General features: G+C 36.8%; 1 protein-coding gene across 3 annotated transcripts in view; it reads right to left on the bottom strand.

Moving 5' to 3' along the window:
• Tnks (tankyrase) overlaps positions 1-19,489 on the bottom strand; it is a 637,218-nt gene that overhangs the window by 171,130 nt on the left and 446,599 nt on the right. The gene's annotated exons all lie outside the window — the stretch shown is intronic.

The raw sequence follows: 19,489 nt of genomic DNA on the forward strand, positions 1-19,489 counted from the left end.
AGCTGAGATTTTTTTTTTTTTTTTTTTTTTTGATTTGGTAGTTGTTGGCGCATCGGCTTCAGTGGCCATATTGCACCTCCCAAGGTTTTTGCAGTACTTTGATCCAAGCCCGAGGCGGGAATCGAACCCGCGACCTTTGGGTTGCCGGGCAGGTACTTTACCCACTCGGCTAGCCCGGTCGGCGCACAGCTGAGAAAAATACCAGAAGAATGGAAAGCTATATTTCATCCATATATAAAGAGGGAGATAAGCAGGATCCTGGAAAATATACAGAGGCCGAAGTGTAAACTGCACCACATCCAGGCTGTACTCTTAAGGTACTTCAGCTAAAATTACGAGAGGAGGTAAATATAAGATAAGCGAAGAACAAAGTGGATTCAGGTCAGGTCACTCATATGTGGACAATTTGTTTATTCTGCAAAAACTAGTGGAGAAAAATAAAGCAAAGAATCAAGATACCTACTTTTCTTTCATCTGGAAAAGGCTTATGACCATTGAAAGAAAGGAATTATGGAAAGCCTTTCAAAATATGTCAAAATATGATCCAGAACTTGTAGTACTGATAAGGGAATTATACAATAATAATGTGGCATATATCAAAGTTGGGAATACTCTTTCTAACTCAATCTATCCAACAAAGAGGCTGAGACAAAAATGTAGTTTATCACCTCTACTGTTTAATGTTTTCTTGGAATGTGCCTTACAAGAATGGAAAAGAACTTGTTGTGGAATGGGAGTACCAATTAATGATAGATATCTTTGGAATCTTAATTTTTCCGATGATCAAGATATCATTGCTCAAGAAGCTTATGATTTAGAATATATAATAAAGAACTGCATCTGACATATAACCAATGGGGCCTCAATATCAATTTAACAAAAACAAACAATCAAAAAACAATCTATCCATCTAAAACCTGTTTACTTTTTTCAAAGACTAGGATGTAGTATAACTAAGAACGGATTGGGGAAAGAAGAAGTTCACATATGAATTCATCAAAGTAGGAAGATTCTTAGTGCCCTCAATACTATATGGTGGGGCAAAAAACAATATCTCCCTTAGAACTAAAAAAAACATATCGGACAGTTGTTAGTGGAATTGGTACTTTGCTATGGCGGTGTGAACATTGAAAAAGGGGAGGCACAAAAAAAGAAGCTTAGGGCACTAGAGATGGACTATCTGCATTGGAGTGCTAGAGTTTCTAGGCTAGAGAGGATTACGAATGAGGAAATATGAAGATGTATGCATGCAGAGGATGATATTACAGAATGAATAAAAAAGAGGAGGCTGAGATGGTTTGGACGTCTTCTCTGCATGAATGAAGAGAGATGGCCTAAAAGAATTTGAGTGGACACCACAAGGGAAGAGAAGACGAGGATGCCCTAGAAAAACATGGAAGGAAGGTGTGCTATCTGTCATGAGAGAGAGAGAAATTTTAAAGTTGACAATGCCCAATCCCAGCAACTTTGAATAATGGGAATGAAAAGGCAACGATCTGTCATATTAAGTTGAACATAGATAGGTCTCCCCAGTATTGCAAGTGTAGTATTACAATTGCCTTATTTAGTGTGAATAAGGCAACTGTAATACTGCACCATCTCTATAAGCAAATGTTTGATTAATTATTGAGAGAACACCACTGGGCCTACCTGCTGCCTGTTTACACAGCATGAAGAACTTCATGTCCACCCATATTGCATTGCAGTCCCAAATCCTTTTCTTCCTATACTATTTTTAAATTAATCCCACCAAAGTATAAGTTAATCTGGAGCTGCCATTCCACACGTGTAAGAATTTTGCTGCATTAAAATATAGCTATCACTTTTTTGGCCATTCCTTGAACACTATCTAAGCTGTCCTTAAGGAGCACTCCTTGGCACTGATTGTTTGTTTTTTTTGTTATTTGGTTTTTAGGAGCATTAGCAACTAAGGCCATATTGCTCTGGGAATATATGTGGTGGTCATTCCCTGACCTTTCCGCATCCTCCGTATTTGGTGGTGACAGGCTCGAACCTAGCTTCCCACCCGGCTATGGAGGCATCTTGGCACTGATTATTAATCACTCTCCCAATCTTGACATCACACCCCTATCCCTTTGTTGTCATTTAAGCAAATCAAAAAGCAACAGTGGTCCCAGTACCAATCCTAGGGGACCTCCGCTTCTAACTTTTATATGTCTTATATTCTATATATATTGTACTCTTTATCATTGCTTATATAATTTTTCCCCTAACACAAGTCAGACTCACCATTCTGTAGTTATGAACTTTGCTCTTAATGCCTTGATGTAGTGGCGGTATGTTGGCACAACTCTAATCCAAAGGAACTTTTCCCAGTTCAATGATGTCCTCATAATTAACCTTAATGGTTCAATGCACTCTCTCACTGCCTCCCTCAAAATTGCTGGATTTATGCCATCAACTCTAGGAGCCTTGCTTGTCTTTAGGCTTGAAAGTTTCAACTTCTGTAATTTTGATACCTCTAATTTCATATCTCTGCCTCACTCAGACAGCCTTTCTCCACTATGAAGAGAATTTCTATCTACAAAGATCAATGCTAAGTACCTGATGAATTCCTTGCTCTCTTGGCCACTGACCTTTCATAGTCAGCCTTTACCAGACTAATAGTGATGACTAGTGAGTCAGTGAGTTGATTCAGTGACTCAAATCACTAAGCAATAGCTATCTGTCATTATGCCAATGACCCAAAATAAAAAAATAAAATAAATAAATAAATCAAATAAAGAAGTGAACTACTTATGTATGTTTTGCTCATCACTGGGTAGGTATCTATCAAGTTGACCTCTAGCGATCAGTGCTCCAGTTACAACAAAAGGACCACATTCATCCCAAGCTTCAAAATAGTAAACAAATGTAACTCAATTTGGTGGTAAATTGCTCTTTGATATTCCCCACACTGTCAGGTAATTCTATTGTGGCACATCCTCTAGGTATAAAAATCCTACCTAGAGAATCCAGCATTGTTGAAATGGAACTACAGTTAATTAAATATTAACCCCTTTTGTCAAAACACAAAAATCCACTGAATTGACGGAAAGAAAACAGAACCATTTATTCCAGGCTTTTTGAATTAGACTACAGCAGATTTTTCATAATTGTAACTTCATTTCCAAGGAGAAAGAATTTTTTTGAAGAAGTACCAAAGTTTTCTGAGAAGCACAGCAGTTTGACAAATGACAAGGTGTCTAAAATTATTTTTCTTAATTTGAATCTGAAGTTATCTCTTTTTTATTTATTTTACTTTATTTATCTTTTTTGCTGTTTGTGTTCTATAGAACATATATTGCACATTATGTATCTTTGTAATTTGGTGTGAATTTTATCACAATGCATTAAGAAATAAAATACTAAATTAAAATACAGATATTTTTCTCTATATAAATGTGCAATAATACATGAAATAAGCAAGTTCTGGTGTGTGTGTGTGTGGGGGAGGGGGGAAGAATAGTTGCAAATTAAACACTATTTATAATAATATTATATTAAAATTAATATAATTGAAATATCTGCACTAGTTGCTAGCATTCATGGCCACATATCAGAAAGTTGTGGATTTGGGCCAGTATACAGCTACAAAAATTGCATGGCACTGTGACTCTTGCACCTGAAGATCCTGGTTACCCTCAGTTCAATATGTATATAATAAAAGTGAATAAGTAAGCACTTCTGGCCTCAGCCATCTCAAGAAAAAAACAGAAATTTATTTTATTTTATATTTTAAAATGTTTTATTTTCTATCCTGTTACATGCCCCACCAATAACATGAAAGCTGGATCCATCCTTGGGAATACCTAACTGGATTCCCAACAAACAGTGTGAATGCTCCAGGAACAGTCTACAGTGATAAGGATGGGGGAAACCTGCCAAAACAGATATTGAATGATCATTCTTTGTTATTCTAATCAATCAAACAATTATTTTGGTGGGTGGTTTCTACCAGAGTACAGAGTGAGCTAACAATGAATGTACTGAAGAAATGCAGCTTTAATCACTTATTATTCATTCACAATTGTTTCCAACACAGTTGATAATTTTCATTTGATTGTGCTCGGTCAATCCTGTTGTGCAGAGTAAGTCTGCAGTATGATAATTATTTACCTAATATGTAGACCAATTTTGATCTATGCCCAGACACAATGGATTATATGATGAAAGTCAGCGTAGTGTTGAAAATCTAGTGACCTGCAAAGTGATGCACCCTCAAACAAGGTGCATCACTCGGCAGGTCATTAGATACTTTGACTCTCTGATGAATCCCCAGTTTTATTTGTCTCTAGGGAATCTAACTGTTTCTTCAGTAATTGAATTATCACATTATAACCTAAATTGCAGCCTTGTTTTCAGCATGTCTTATTTTTGTTGTTGTTGTGGATTTAGTGGCACATTGGCAAATACAGTCATAGTTGCCAATATGCTGATATCAGTCTTTATAAAGTACATGTGTTCCTTAAGGAACAAAAAGTGCCAAATACATTATATTTGATTGTTTTTAGAAAGGTAAATAGCTCTACACCATCCTGCCTCTCCCCTGGTACATGCAGCAATGTTAAAGAGTCATGAAGATTTCGAAGAAAGATGGAGTCTGCTTTCACTCTTTTTCATAGATTGAGTAGTCTATTATGAAACGAACCAAATTGCATTTGGAAATTCTAATTTTCCATGTGCTATGGAGAGTTATCATTTGCGAGAAGGTAGTAGTGAGTAAGGTATGTGGGTCCAATACAGATTTGGGTAAGGGTGACTTCTTTTATACTGGATCTTAAACTAGATATCCATTGCTCAGGTTTTTGTTTGATCCTAAACAGTTTGTTAGAAGTCTATGCTCCCCACCCACTGTTTTTTGTGCGTCATTTTAAAAAAGTATTTATAGTCAATGTATAAAACTTTAGAGGTGAAATTGGATCAGCAGCATTTTTGATATTATAATTGGAGCATTCATTTTCAGGAATTCCTATATGTCCCCAGCAGAATTTCATTAGCTGATTGCAGCTTTATAGCTGCATTAATATGGTTTGGATTTTCTGCAAAAAGGGTGAATGGAAAAATATGCATACTAAATTGCAAAAATGGCACTGTAAGAGTCCGTACATAATGTTTTTTTTAAAACAAAAGTTCTTTAATATTCTTCAAAGCTAGAAATATGGCATATAATTCTAACACGTGCACACTGCATTGCAATGGGAGTTGTTAGAAGGCCAGAGTATCTCCAACTAATACTGCTCTCCATTTTGGAGTCATCAGTATGTACATTCGTAAAATTGCAAAAAAGGGCAGAATGGACTACAGGTAACTGCGAGTTCTATAAGAATACCTCAGTGCATCCACCTCATCTTGGCCACAAAATGAGGTGGATGCACTGAGAGATTCTTATAGAACTTTCAGGTATACAGCCCTCATAGGAGACAAGAAAAAGGAATGCTGGAGGCACTTGGTGGGAACTACTGGAAACAATAACCCTTGGGGAGTTGTCTACAGAATAGTGACCAACAAGCTGCCAAGAGGAGATGTCTTGGAAACTACTAACAAACCAGATGGAACCCCAACCCTGTGTTGGGTGGATTCTGTAAATAACATCCTAGACAGTATTATTCAGACTAAAACTGGGGAACATTCCCCCACCCAGCTAGACATTATAAAAGAAAACACTGAATATGACAATGCCAATATCGAACCTCTGTTTACTATACAAGACTTAGAAATAGCACTATCTAAAACCAAAAACAATAAATGCCCAGATTTTGACCTCTTAGAGGTTGAGATTATCAAAAAATTAGCGGAAAAAGCACCAGAAAAATTAATAGCACTATATAATAACTGTATGACAGAAGGTATATTCCCAAAAATATGGAAAAAAGCTGTTAAGATTAATTCTCAAAAACCCCGAGAAACTGCCTACTGATCCCAAATCCTATAGACCAATAGCCCTACTTCCTGTACTAGGGAAAATATATGAAAGACTAATATATAGTAGATTAGCTCGGTACTACATGGAAGCAGATTTACAGTGTGACAATCAGTATGGTTTTAAGCAGGGCAACTCTACGGAGGATGCCATGGACCACCTACTGACAACAGTTAAAAATTCAGAGGAAAAATATATACTGGCAGTCTCCATTGACTTTGCTGGGGCATTTGACTCCCTCTGGTGGCCTAGTGTCCTTAGGAGACTCCGCCAGGCAAATGCCCCCACAAAGCCTCTATAAGGTAATAAACAGCTACCTTACAGACAGAAGTGTCTCAGTACGCACAAGGTTAGAGGAATTGACACAGCCTGTGAATAATGGCTGCCGCAGGGTTCAATCCTCGGCCCTTTCTTCTGGAACATTGTTCTGGCCTTGGATCTGGGTCCCATAGAAAGCTTTGCCTTTGCAGGTGACATGATTTTCCTTGTTAAAGGTAACATGAGAGTGGTTGTAGAGCAAAGATCAAATGCTGCCCTCTTGCAGCTGCAGGATTGGGCACAAATGCACATGCTCAAAATATCGCCTGAAAAAACCAAACAAATACTTCTAAAAAGGCAATTTGGACATAAGACGTCCACAAATCAAAATTAACACAACCACTATAAAAATGGTAACAGAACTAAAATATCTTGGAGTGGTCTTTGATTCAAAATTAACTTTTTACCCCTATTTCATCTACTTGGCAAAGAAAGTGAGAAATTATGCAGGTATGATTGCCAGGATCAGTCGAGCAGACTGGGGACTCAAAAGAAAGACCCTGGCAATCGTATACCGTGCAATGTTCCTACCTGTTATTACCTATGGAGTCTGTGCGTGGTTCATCCGCTCGTCCATAGTAAGAAATAGGAATAAATTAGAATCGATACAAAGGACAATACTACTCACTATTACCAGAGCATGTCGCACAGTAAGCACACCTGCACTACAGTTGCTGGCCGGAACTCTCCCACTTTACCTGGAAGTAGCCAAAAGAGGCTTATATTATAGATTTAAAAAGGGCATACCCACAGAATTTCTGGGGATAGCCCTTGATACAACCAACACCTTCAATGATGAAAGAAAAAGAATAGCCACAAAGCTCCACGAGCTCCGGCAAACAAAGTGGGAGCAGGAAACAAGAGGTCTGGTTATCAAACGGTTTCTGCCACAGGTGTCAATGGTTAGCCCAAAGCAACCTAAGTGGTATGCTCCTGGACTTTTTACAACATTTATATTGACAAGTCACGGCTCCCTAAAGGCGAAACTAACCTCCTTTGGCCTGCCCAATGACCCAAACTGCACCTGTGGCGAAAGTGAAGACTGGGCACACATTCTATATATGACATCGCCAGAACAGAGATAATAGCACAGATTGGTCCCCTTCCCAGGGAAAAAGAACATCTGTTCATCACAGAAGGGCAAAATTATAAAGCTTTTACATCTTTCACACAGAAAGTATTCGAAATGCGCAGAGCAATGCAAAGAATGGCAATTCAGCCCCCCAGCAATTAAACAATAATCAATAGTAAAATTGCCCAAGTTTCCCACCACGCCCAGACGATGAGTTAAAAACTGTTAGGATAGCAGTATTCTGCACCCTGAGAGAAACCTGACATCACAAAACTCCCCAGGACTACCCTGCCATGTGTAGGAACCTGGGGCCCCACACCAAATAAGTAACCATGTAGGGGAGGGAGATGCACAGGCAGCCAGGGAAGCAGATTAACTGAAAAATATCAGTAAGCTAGTAGCAAGGGGATGCAATGTTGAATGAAAATGAAAGATAGAATGAATAGGCTGGGCACTGAGTGAACTAGGAATTATGGTAAAAGGGAATAAATGGCAGTTTTGGTGAAAGAAAAAAAGAGTGACCTAGCATGAGGGAAAGAGAGATTGAATGAGTGGAAGAGCAAATGTAATTGGCCGAAAGAATACAGAGTTAAAAATAACTTACATTACTTTATATATACTGTACCAACAAACATTTACTAACCACATAAACACTATCACTGAATTCTCCCCTGGCCTGCAAAAAAAAAAAAAAAAAAAACTTGTGGCTAGGCCTGCACCACAACTGAAGAATAACAGTAAGTTGAGGTGCCCAGAGAGTGCAGTGCAGAAAGTAAGAGTCGAATAAATGAGATGAGATAATGAACCAATGTATACTCCCCACCATGACTTATGGAAGTGAAACTTGGGCAATCACCAAAAGAATGGAAGAGAAGCTAAGAACTACACAGCAAAGAATGGAACGAATTATATTGGGAATCAGACTATTAGATAAGAGAAACACATGGATTAGGCAGCAAACTCAAGTAAAGGACATTCTTATCAAAACTAAAGAACTAAAATGGTCTTGGGCAGGACACATAGCTCGAAGACATGATGACAGATGGACTAAGAAAATAACAGAATGGTACCCAAGAGGAGCTAGAAGAAAACCTGGAAGACAAAGGCGGAGATGGATAGATGAAATTCATGAGTCTTTGAGTAGTAAATGGATGGCCAGTGCTCAAAACAGAAGGAACTGGAAAGTTGCTGGAGAGGCCTTCATCCTGCAGTGGATTGAAAATGGATGATGATGATGAAATGAGATGAGAGCTAGAAGAATGAATAAAAGTGTAAGCGTGTGAGAAAAAGAACAAACCATAAATGCTACAGTTAAGTACACACTAACTCTAGTTTTAATTAGTATTTAAATTTACACTACACATCATTGCATCCCCTCCTGGTGTGTGAGAAAAAGATGAATGAGTTGAGTGAAAAAAAAAAACTAATAATAAAATAATATATATATATATATATATATATAAATATACAAGTGTTTTATAAATATATATATATATTTATAAAACACTTGAAAAAAAAAATAAAATAAGAAAAAAGTATTTAAAAAAAAAAAATGCAAGTAGAGTGAGAATGCAGATTATGAATGAAGTAAATGTGTCTGTCTCCCACCCCTTTGCCTGGTGGGTTCCCCACTGCCAGCTAAAATATCCCACCCTCGGAGCGGGATGGGCAGCTTGACCTTCATACCGGATTCGACACTCCTTGGACATGACACCGACGAAGACATTCTGCGGCTTTGCTGCCAACACGCCATTGCCGATCTGAACTGGGTACTCTAACCTGGTTCCCTTTAAAACTCCATCCCCAGGAAGGGGAGGGAGGAGATGGATCTCTGTCTCCTCTCCTCCCTGCCTACCCCCCATACTTCACCTGGTGGGGCTCGTCTCCACTGACCTCTTTAGGGATACCTACTCTATCATCCCTATTCTTCTATCTGTTTCCCCCCCAGTCTTCAGTCTCCCCCTTCTCTCACTAAATTGACCGAGTACAACCTTAACAATGCCGCCAAATTATAATCAACATTTAAATTCTACCGGTTTTGTGTAAATCTCTAAGACAACTAACACTATTAGCTTTTATCTAGCGTATAGCCTCACATGTCTAAATTTAATAACATCAAAATTTTGCCCGACCTATTTGGCCTTTAACACATCTCTTCAGCGTTCAACCCCAACCAGCAATTTCCTAACAGCAATCCCACTAAGCATTAATGTCAAACGCATAATTTTTTTTTTTTTTTTTTAATAGGTCCTAGCCACTGAAATCCCAGGAAACTAGGTGGCAGGACCTGCCAGAGCAATTTGTTGTGATAATGGATACACCCGGCTAGCCTCCACGTGGCAGGGTATAGGCAACGTTGGGCCACACTAGGGACCTGGCGGCCAATAAGCCGGATAAACAATGGGCACAACATATCACACTGCACAGACACGGCCCACACACTTTCAAGCCTCTGGCTTGACAGTGTACTGTCCTCAATACAGCAAAACACACGCAGAGATGGGAGAAATCCTAGCCGTCTGACACAAACATACCTTATACAGGTAACTGCTTGATGTTTATGATCAGGATGTCATTTTAACTCCACTGGTTAAAGAAACTGTAGAAATCTGTAAGAGTTTGTCATGGTGGATAAGTTGTCTTGATTTCTGGAAGTACATTACTGAAATCCATGCCCCACTGTGTGGTTAGATTTTGTAGATGAATGCCCACTGGTTTTTTCAGAGATTGGTTTGTTTCAAACGTAGGTTTTCCCATCGAGGCTGGAAGAGGTACTGCCATAGTGGATGGTTTGGAAGACTACTTAATTTGGCTATATAACCCAGGAGGAGTGTTTTCCAGTGGAGATAGCAGGGGTTCACAGACTCTTAGCAAGGATTATGGTGTATAGGGTCAAGGCATTTCAACACATTTTCTGTGATTTAGACAAACCAGAGCACCATAATCTGGTTTGGGTCTGATTAGGGTACAGGATAAAAGCAGCAGCATGTAATGATATGCACTCCACACCAAAGAAGATATTGTTCTGAAGGGATTAAAAGATTGTCAGTATAAAAATATGCTTCAACTGTAAACAGTAAGAAATAACTGTAAAGAGTGTGGCACTAAGGATAGAACCCCTTATCCTGTATATATGTTTTTAAAATCAGACTTTAAAGGATTTATTATTTAAGAAGTCCTGGATGAATTCTGGAAGGTGGCCTTGTAAGTCAAGCCTATGTCCTGAAGGAATCTTTATCACCAAGTGGTATTATAGGCCTTTTCAATGTCAGAGGAAATCATAACTAGACGACTATTTCGAAAAAAGGAATTTTGAATGTTTGTTTCTGCTTTAACCAAAAGGTCATGCATCAATGTGTTCTTGTGGATATGGTCTATGAAAACTTTACTCACTTTACTTAATAAGTGGTGGGGTTCAATGATATGCCATGAGAGTTGAAAGTTGATTACTTCTTCTAGAATTTTTCTTAAATAACTAGTAAAAGAGCTAAAGGATGGTAGTTTGTAGGGTCAGCATGATCCTTTCCTGGTTTTGGAAAGGTCACAACAATAGTGTGGTGCTAGATGTTAGAGCAGAAGTTTTCTAAAATTAACTTGTATTATATAACTGTAATAACATGGTGAGCAAGTCTCCACTTAAATTTTCAATCATGAAATAAAATATTCCATCATGACCTGCAGCACTCTTTCTTGATTGAATAAGAATAAATCTTAATTCAAACATGGTTAAAGGCAGATGATAGAAAACTGAGTGGAATTGAAATTTAGTTTCAATTTCTCTGTTTAAGATTTACAAGTTTGAAAAGAAAGTTTAAATTTTAAATTTAAAATTTTAGATGGTCAGAGGAGTTCACAAGACAGAGAGAATATAACAAACAGCATCATATTTAGCAGTTACAAGCCTGAACAAGGCATGTGTGCTTATGCACCCTCATGCCTGACCACTTGGCTATGGTGGTTCGTAATTGGTTATAATCAGTGGTGAGCTGTGAATATTTTAACAATGGGCCCACAGTTTTTCGGACTTCTACCGAGTAAATTTGATCGGTCATGGAAGTGATGTCATCTGCAGCTTCCACTAGAGGTGCTTCCCATTTTTCGTGACCAGTATGATTTCTTGAGTCAGGAGTGGATTTCAGGGGTGGACAATGCAGCTTATTACCCCCTTAACCATGCATATAAGTGAATGTGTAAAACGTTCCTAGGTCTATCTGGAAAAAAAAAAAAAAAAAAACAACACTTAAAAATCTGGTTGTCATGCCTCACCTTATGATAACTGGATATGACAGTGTCTGGAGTTCTAACTTTTCAGAATTTTTGTATAGCATGACGTCACAATCATGCTTCCTGAAGTTACTACTGCGGTAAGTATGATTGCAACAATACAAATATTTGTCAAAAGTTTCTTTTTTTGTCTCGCATTTTCATTACATTCCATTGTTAGGGTCCCCTAACAGCTGCGTATGTCGCTTCAACTACAAGATCAGTACATTAATCGGTGATGTTTTACAGAGATATTTAGATACGTTGCACTCGCAAGTATACATCTCTTACTTTAGTTATCATAAATCCATTGTACCTTGTCTTTCAGAAATTATGAAAATCTGTGAACGATTAATAAAATATTTACAATAAAAAAGCTCTTTTATTTCATAATCAATATATACAAATCAAAATACTTAAACGAAATGCGAAGGATGTTTCACATAAACCATCTACCGCGCGTGCTCGGCACATGCGCAACTTTTTTTATTCGTCATTTTTTTTTAAACTAGGGAAATATAATAGATACATTTTTTTTTCACGATAAAATTTTAATATTGTGAATAAAAAATAACATGAAATATTTCCCATAATCACAAATAACATGAAATATTTCCCATAATCACAAATAACATAAATTCTACAATATAAAAACAAATATTACATAAAAAAAACAAACTTTCTAGAAAAAGTAAACAAAAAATCACAGATTACATGAAAAAAAAAAAAAATTTCGCAAATATTAAAAAAAAAATTTATTCTAAAAATTGCCATATAGAATTTACTTCTTTATTAATATTTGTTGTTGATCTACTGCTTTGCTCAATTGCTGAGCGATGATTTGATGTAACGATCCGGATCAAATTGAAGCAATGGTCTTTCCATTTAGATGTATGGTCTTCATAATCTGCAACGTGTTTAATTGTCACAATATTATTCATTAGGCTGAAAGCTGAACTCAGCTTCAGCACTGCTAATCACAATGGTTTTAAAGATGTTTTCTGGCTTTCTTAAATGAAAAGGTAATTTCAATTTATTTTAAAGATAAACTGTCTTCGACAAAATCTCTAAAATCATTAATTTTTATTTCATATTTTATCAGAAAACTTAAATTTCTTATTCGGTTTTCACTGCCATGCCATCAAGATGAAAGTTCTTTCACATTCCAGGATTTTGGGTAACACATGTTTAAAATTTCTTTCAATGGTATCGTTATTTTCTTTATTTAATTTAAAATCTCCCTGTTGCATTAATAATTTATTCTTTTAAGATAAAACAATGTATTTAATAACTTGTCACAAGGTAATTTTTTTACTTTCGATTTTGATTCCTTCAAATTATTTCCACTTCAACATGCTCTCAATTTTAGCTTCATAATTTCCTACAGAATTTTTCAAATTAGCAATAGCACTGATAGTTTGAATAATTAATTTATAAGCATTTACAATGGTGATTCTGTAAAGCTTCTGAAAGGTAACAAAGCTCCTTCAGGATGTCAAATCCTGAAGGAGCTCTGTTACCTTTAATGCTAAAAGGTTAAGCTAAATGGTTAAGAAATCCCAAATTTAAAAGTCGATTTAATAATCCGGAATATTTTACTTCTGCTTCAAAATGTTTGCACAAAGTGGGATAATTCCTCTAACCCACAATTGCCGTCTGCAAGCAGACGTGGCCCAAACACACAACCGATCTTTATAGTTTCCACATCAAGTTCTTTAGCAATCATCCTTAATTCGTGCTAGTTTTTTGGAGATTGGTAATACAGTTTTTTTTTTAATTAATGCCTGTATGCTATTATATTTTAGAACATTTTCTACACAGTGAAAGGCTTGACAAAGTTTCAAAATCTGCCAACATTTCATCTTCTTAAAGTTTATATAATATCTTAGTTGCTTCAATCCACACCCCCCTCTACGTTGCTACTCTCATTAGTTCTTCGAATACAGTGCAAAAAGTCAGAATCACATGGATATTCAGCTACTGTGCCCACGTAAACATAGACAGGAGAAATTTACTGGAAGGCATGGATCACTCACTTCTCCGAAAAATATATGCCCTTTTGTCGGAGTAAAGGGGAACCACAATACAGGTTGAACAGAGGCTGTAATCTGTGTCGAGAATCTTCTTAATCCTCTGACTAGCTATGGAAAGCATATTGACTAGCGTGACTTCTCGGTATGTGACTGCACAGGTTTTACGGACATTGTGACTAACATTGTGAAACGATAATCCCTTTCATCCTTAACTTGCACTTTCTAATTACCGAAATTGTCTCAAGGCCAGAGGTGAGAACAATGCATACAAAGTTGTCTCTTAACCCATTCATTACATGGAAATTTTCTTTGTTCAACGGAAACTATTTTAAATGTAATTGCCATGGGGAATCAAAAAATTCACTATAAAGAAGTTCGTTAAACAGGTCTGACTGTAATTAAATCAAAAATGAAGCAATTTTAAAATACATAATCAATCGAGTGCACCATTAAAATGCTGGGAATGGGGCCCCGCTCGCCCCACCGTAGTTTCGGCTCTGGATACTCAATAACTGCATTCAGGATTTCATTTGTAAAATAAATGATCGTCTCAACAATGGGCTCGCAAATTTAAAAAAAATAATAACAATGGGCTCTCGCGAGCCCACTATAGCTCACCACTGGTTATAGTTAAAAGGATCTGACATAGCCCAGTGGTCAGGAGCGATAGTGCATAGCACACGTTCCTAGAGTGGACCAGGGTTCAAGCCCGTGACTACTAAATATGATAAATATTTGCATTGGCGATTTATTGTAAACTCTACTGACTTGGTTGTCATGCCAGAGTATAAACGGAAAATTTATTTTATTTGATCTTAAAAGATACTGCTAAGGTATTGACAATATCAATAAGTTCAGAAATCTAATGTTCTTTGCAGCATAGCATCGGGGTTGTGACGGCAGAGTATTTGAAATTTAGCTTCCCGATCTTATCCCAGAATGAACCTATGTTGATGGATCTATTAATGATTGAGACATACTGAGCTCAAATGGGGCTTTAGCTCCTGCCTTCTTATGCTGGTTAAAGTAGCAGATGTGGAATGTTTGTGAAACATATTCCAGAGTTTTTTTTTTTTTTCCTCCTTTCTTTCTTTGCAGTATTGTTGGCTTCTTACCACTAAGTCTTAGGGTGATGGCAAATTTTAATGAAAAATTTTGTTATAGTATGTTCAGCAGTTGCTATTATTTGATGAGTTACACAATCAATCGAGAGGGTCTGAATATTTCTTTCATCTAAATGACCTCATTTATATTCTATCCAGTTGACTCTGTTGAATTTCCAAGTAATTTTTATTTCATTTTGTGTGGGGAGAGTTGGTTGATAACGTATGCTTTACTGGAAAATTGTCATTATTTTGGGATTGTCCAAAACTGCCCAATCAAAAAGTGAAAATGAAATTGGGGAATATAAAGGTAAATCGATCGCTGAGCTGGATCTGTTACTGTTATTTTCAATAACAGTTTTTCAATTAACTGCCCTCTCCTGTCCAAATGTAAAGAGCCCACAGAGGATGGTGTCCATTCATGTGACCCAGGGAACAAATTTGGGGGCGGGGGTTTAACTAAACCATCAAGTTAAATAAATAAATTTTATATTTATATTCTGGGACAATCACAAGGTCAGAGGAGTTCACAAGGTAAAGAGAATACAAGAAACAACACTGTATTTAGCAGTCACAGGCATGAACCCCAGTCACTCAAGGCACATGTACTTATGCACCCTTGCACTTTAAGTGGAATAATAAGTGTAAAAAGGTGACACAAACAAATGTAAGATCAGGAGCACAGGTTTTGGGTACAAGAAGAAAAAAAACTCAATCAGGATCTGCTGCTTTCTTGGTCCAAGATTGTTCATAATTCTAAAATCCTGGACCATGGGAAACAACGAACAGAGTGTTTGGTACAGAAGTAGGCGATTTGCAAAGATCATCAATACAAGGGTTAGAAGAAAAGCAGGATACCAATGAATCAGCTTTATCTTTAACTAAGGATACAACTGAATGATAAAGTCGTAAGAGAGGTATAAGTATAAATGAATAGAAGGGGCAGCCAATAACTATAGCAAAAGACCAGAAGTTTCACTGCTACTTGGACAAGAAACAGGTTTTCTACACTTCACCTGTATAAATCAAGTTTGGCTTGATTAGTAATTTTTTTCACAATTATTGTATACTTTAGTGTAGGCAGAAATGAAGCTGTAGATTTGAATACAAGACAATTTGGGATTGAGGCTATATTATCATCATCATCATCAGCCATTTTCAATCCACTGCAGGATGAAGGCCTCTCCAGCAACTTTCCAGTTCCTTCTGTTCCTTCTGTTGCTGGCCATCCATTTACTACCCAAAAACTCATGAATTTCATCTATCCATCTCCGCCTTTGTCTTCCAGGTTTTCTTCTAGCTCCTCTTGGGTACCATTCTGTTATTTTCTTAGTCCATCTGTCATGTCTTCAAGCTATGTGTCCTGCCCAAGACCATTTTAGTTCTTTAGTTTTGATAAGAATGTCCTTTACTTGAGTTAGCTGCCTAATCCATGTGTTTCTCTTCTTATCTAAGAGTCTGATTCCCAATATAATTCGTTCCATTCTTCGCTGTGTAGTTCTCAGCTTCTCTTCCATTCTTTTGGTGAGTGCCCAAGTTTCACTTTCATAAGTCATGGTGGGGAGTATACATTGATTCATTATTTTACGTTTCAGACAAACTGGGATATTGCTCTTCAGTATGTGACTATATTTCCTGAATGCTATCCATCCAAAATTTATGCTTCTCTTGACTTCCAGCCATTTATCATTATTACAGCTAATAACTTGTCCCAGATAAGTATATGACTCCACCTTTTCAATTACTGCTCCTTCAATCATTATTTCCCTTTCCGTTGCATACTTGTTCATCATTACTTTTGTTTTAGTCATATTCATCTTTAGTCCAAAATCCTTACTAACTGTGCATAACTGATTAAGATTTTCCTCTAATTCTTTGGGATCATGGCTTATGACCACAATGTCATCTGCAAATCGTAAATGGCTTAGGTACTCTCCATTCACATTGACTCCTTTCTGCGACCAGTCTAATCTTCTGAAAGCTTCCTCAAAGGCAGCAGTAAACAGATTCGGAGATATTGTGTCTCCTTGTTGAACTCCTTTCTCGATTTTAAATTTGCTACTGTCGTTGTCTAGTCTAATAAAGGAGGTAGCACTCTCATATATTTTCTTCAAAATCATAATATATGGGGTAGCTATGCCTTGTCTTTCCAGTGCCCGAAACATTGCCTTATGCTGTATGGAGTCAAATGTCTTTTCTTAATCCACAAATGCCAGGTATAATGGTGTTTTATATTCATTTGCTTTCTCCATTAGCTGTGACATTACGTGAAGGTGATCCATAGTTGAGAATCCTGTCCTAAAGCCAGCTTGCTCTTTCGGTTGATTCTCATCAAGTATTCTTTCTAATCTGTTAGTAATGACCCTTGTGAACAACTTGTAGATATGGGATAACAAGCTAATTGGTCTATAATTTCCAATTTCTGATTTATCTCCTTTCTTATGCAGCAAAACTATGATTGCATTATTCCACTGCTTAGGCGTCACACCTTTTCTAATGCACTTTGTGAAGAGCCTTGCCAGTTTTTGTGTTGTCTCTTCCTCCCAATTTTAACAACTCTAGAGTAACTTCATCTTCCCCCGGGGCTTTCCGATTCTTCATTTTCTTTAATGCATGTTCTACCTCATCAGGAAGAATATCGGGTATGTCGTATGTGTTGCTACTTTGCAATCCATCTTCCCCACTGCTGGTATCATTCCCTCGCTCCTTGTATAATTCTCTATAGTAGTCTTCTGCTATTTGAATTATGTCTTCTCTGCTGTTTATAAGAACACCATCGGTATTCTTCAGTTTCAGTATCATTTGTCTTTCTGTATTACTGCTCATGGCTGCTGATTTAAATCCTTTGTTTTCCCTTAATGCTTTTTCTACTTTTCTTTTGTTAAATCTTCTTATGTCCTCTCTGAGTCTCTTTCTAATGGCTTTGCATAACTCAGTATACTCAATTTTCTCCCTGTCAGTGTTTTTCTTGCTTTTCATTTGTTGTCTTCGGTTCATCATGACAAGTGTTTCTTGACTAATTTTTTCTTCTTTGGATTTCTTTTTCCCTATAGGTTTCTTGGGCTTTATCACTTTCAGAAAGTTGTAATATTCCTCGTCGATATCTTGGTCCTGAGCAGTCTGCAGAAGCTCAAACTTGTTCTTAAGTTCCAGTACATACTGCTTTTTCTCCTCCTCCGTTATCTCAAAGACTTTTGTATTATTTACTCGAGTCAGTTTTTTCCTTTCCTTTCCTACATCTATATCAAGTGTACATCTTACCATTCTGTGATCACTTCCAACATCTACCTTATTCAGGACGGTAACATCATTCACAATATATCTTCTGTTAGTGAGGATGAAGTCTATTTCATTAGTTGTTAATCCATTTGGACTCTTCCATGTCCACTTTCTGTTCACCCTTTTCATGAAAAAAGTGTTCATTACTGACACTCCTTGAGATCCTGCAAATTCCACAAGTCCTTCACCTCTTTTATTTCTTTCACCAATTCCAAAATTTCCTACAGTTCCTCTTTCTGCGCTGTTTTGCCTTTTTCCAACCTTAGCATTGAAGTCCCCCATGATAATAGTGTAGTGGGTTTTCTGCTCATCTAGAAGACTCTCAATTTCGGTGTACATTTCTTCAACCTCTTCATCATCATGACTCGATGTTGGTGCATAAATCATTATAATCTTTAGCTTGTACCTCTTTGAAATCTTGAGTATTATTCTTGACACCCTTGGTGATGTACTTTTAAATTCCAAAATGTTGTTTTTAAAATCTTTATGATATGCCAATCTTTATGATATACTTCATATTATCAAGTGGAAATCTGCTGTACATTGGTGTACAGCAGATTTCCACTTGATAAACTTATAAGTGATTCATTTCTTCTTCTTGTTTCAGCCAAACCGAAGGCTATACTATATGGCTGGCAAATTTGTAAGCCAATAAAAATACGTTCATTTTTGAAATTTTGAGGGTTTTTTTTTATTCAATTAACACGCTAAATTTTTTTTTTTTTTTTTTTTTTTGTTAGTTGTTGGGGCTTCAGCTTCTGTGGCCATAATGCACACCTCCCATAGATTTTGCACTACTCTGATCCAAGCCCGAGGCGGTATTCAAACCCGCAACCTTTGGGTTGCCAGGCAGGTACTTTAACCACCCGGCTAGCCTGGTCGGCCATTAAATTGTAGTTACTAAATAGTTTTAATTGCACTGATCACACAGATTAGCTTAGTTTTGTGTTCAGTTAAGTATTTAATAAGATATGGTTTAATATTCATTAGAGCCTTTGTTATTCAATAATTTTGGAAGGAACTAGTAAATTGTAGTTGAATAAAAAACATACATATGGTAATTAACTAGTGCTCTTCTGAACTTATAGTCAGATATTTTTTTAATTTTAAATTATATTTAAAGGAGATATATGGATTCACCAACAAAAGATAGTCAGTCATACTATGATTTTTTAGTGTTTTTCACCAACCATTCAAGTAAAAACGAAAGACGAAAAACCAAATTCTTAAAATTTTAATATTTACAATAAATTTATTTACAGACAAAACAAAATACCATATTACTGATGATAGCAATTTTAAAATAAGACAACTGTGATATACAGTAAATATACAAGGTGATAATACAGATACCGAATTTAAAATACAATAAAATATACTAGGTTAAAAGCGCTAAAATACTAACTGAAGCTTTCAAAGGCTTCTGCCTTCTTTCTCAACAGTGTACTTCTATTCTGCGGTGCATCATTAAATACCAGCAGGTTCACGGTGCATTTCA

This window comes from Mastigoproctus giganteus, chromosome 7 (assembly GCF_048544385.1).
Source record: "Mastigoproctus giganteus isolate SK-2022 chromosome 7, ASM4854438v1, whole genome shotgun sequence".
NCBI classification, from domain to species: Eukaryota; Metazoa; Arthropoda; class Arachnida; order Uropygi; family Thelyphonidae; genus Mastigoproctus; species Mastigoproctus giganteus.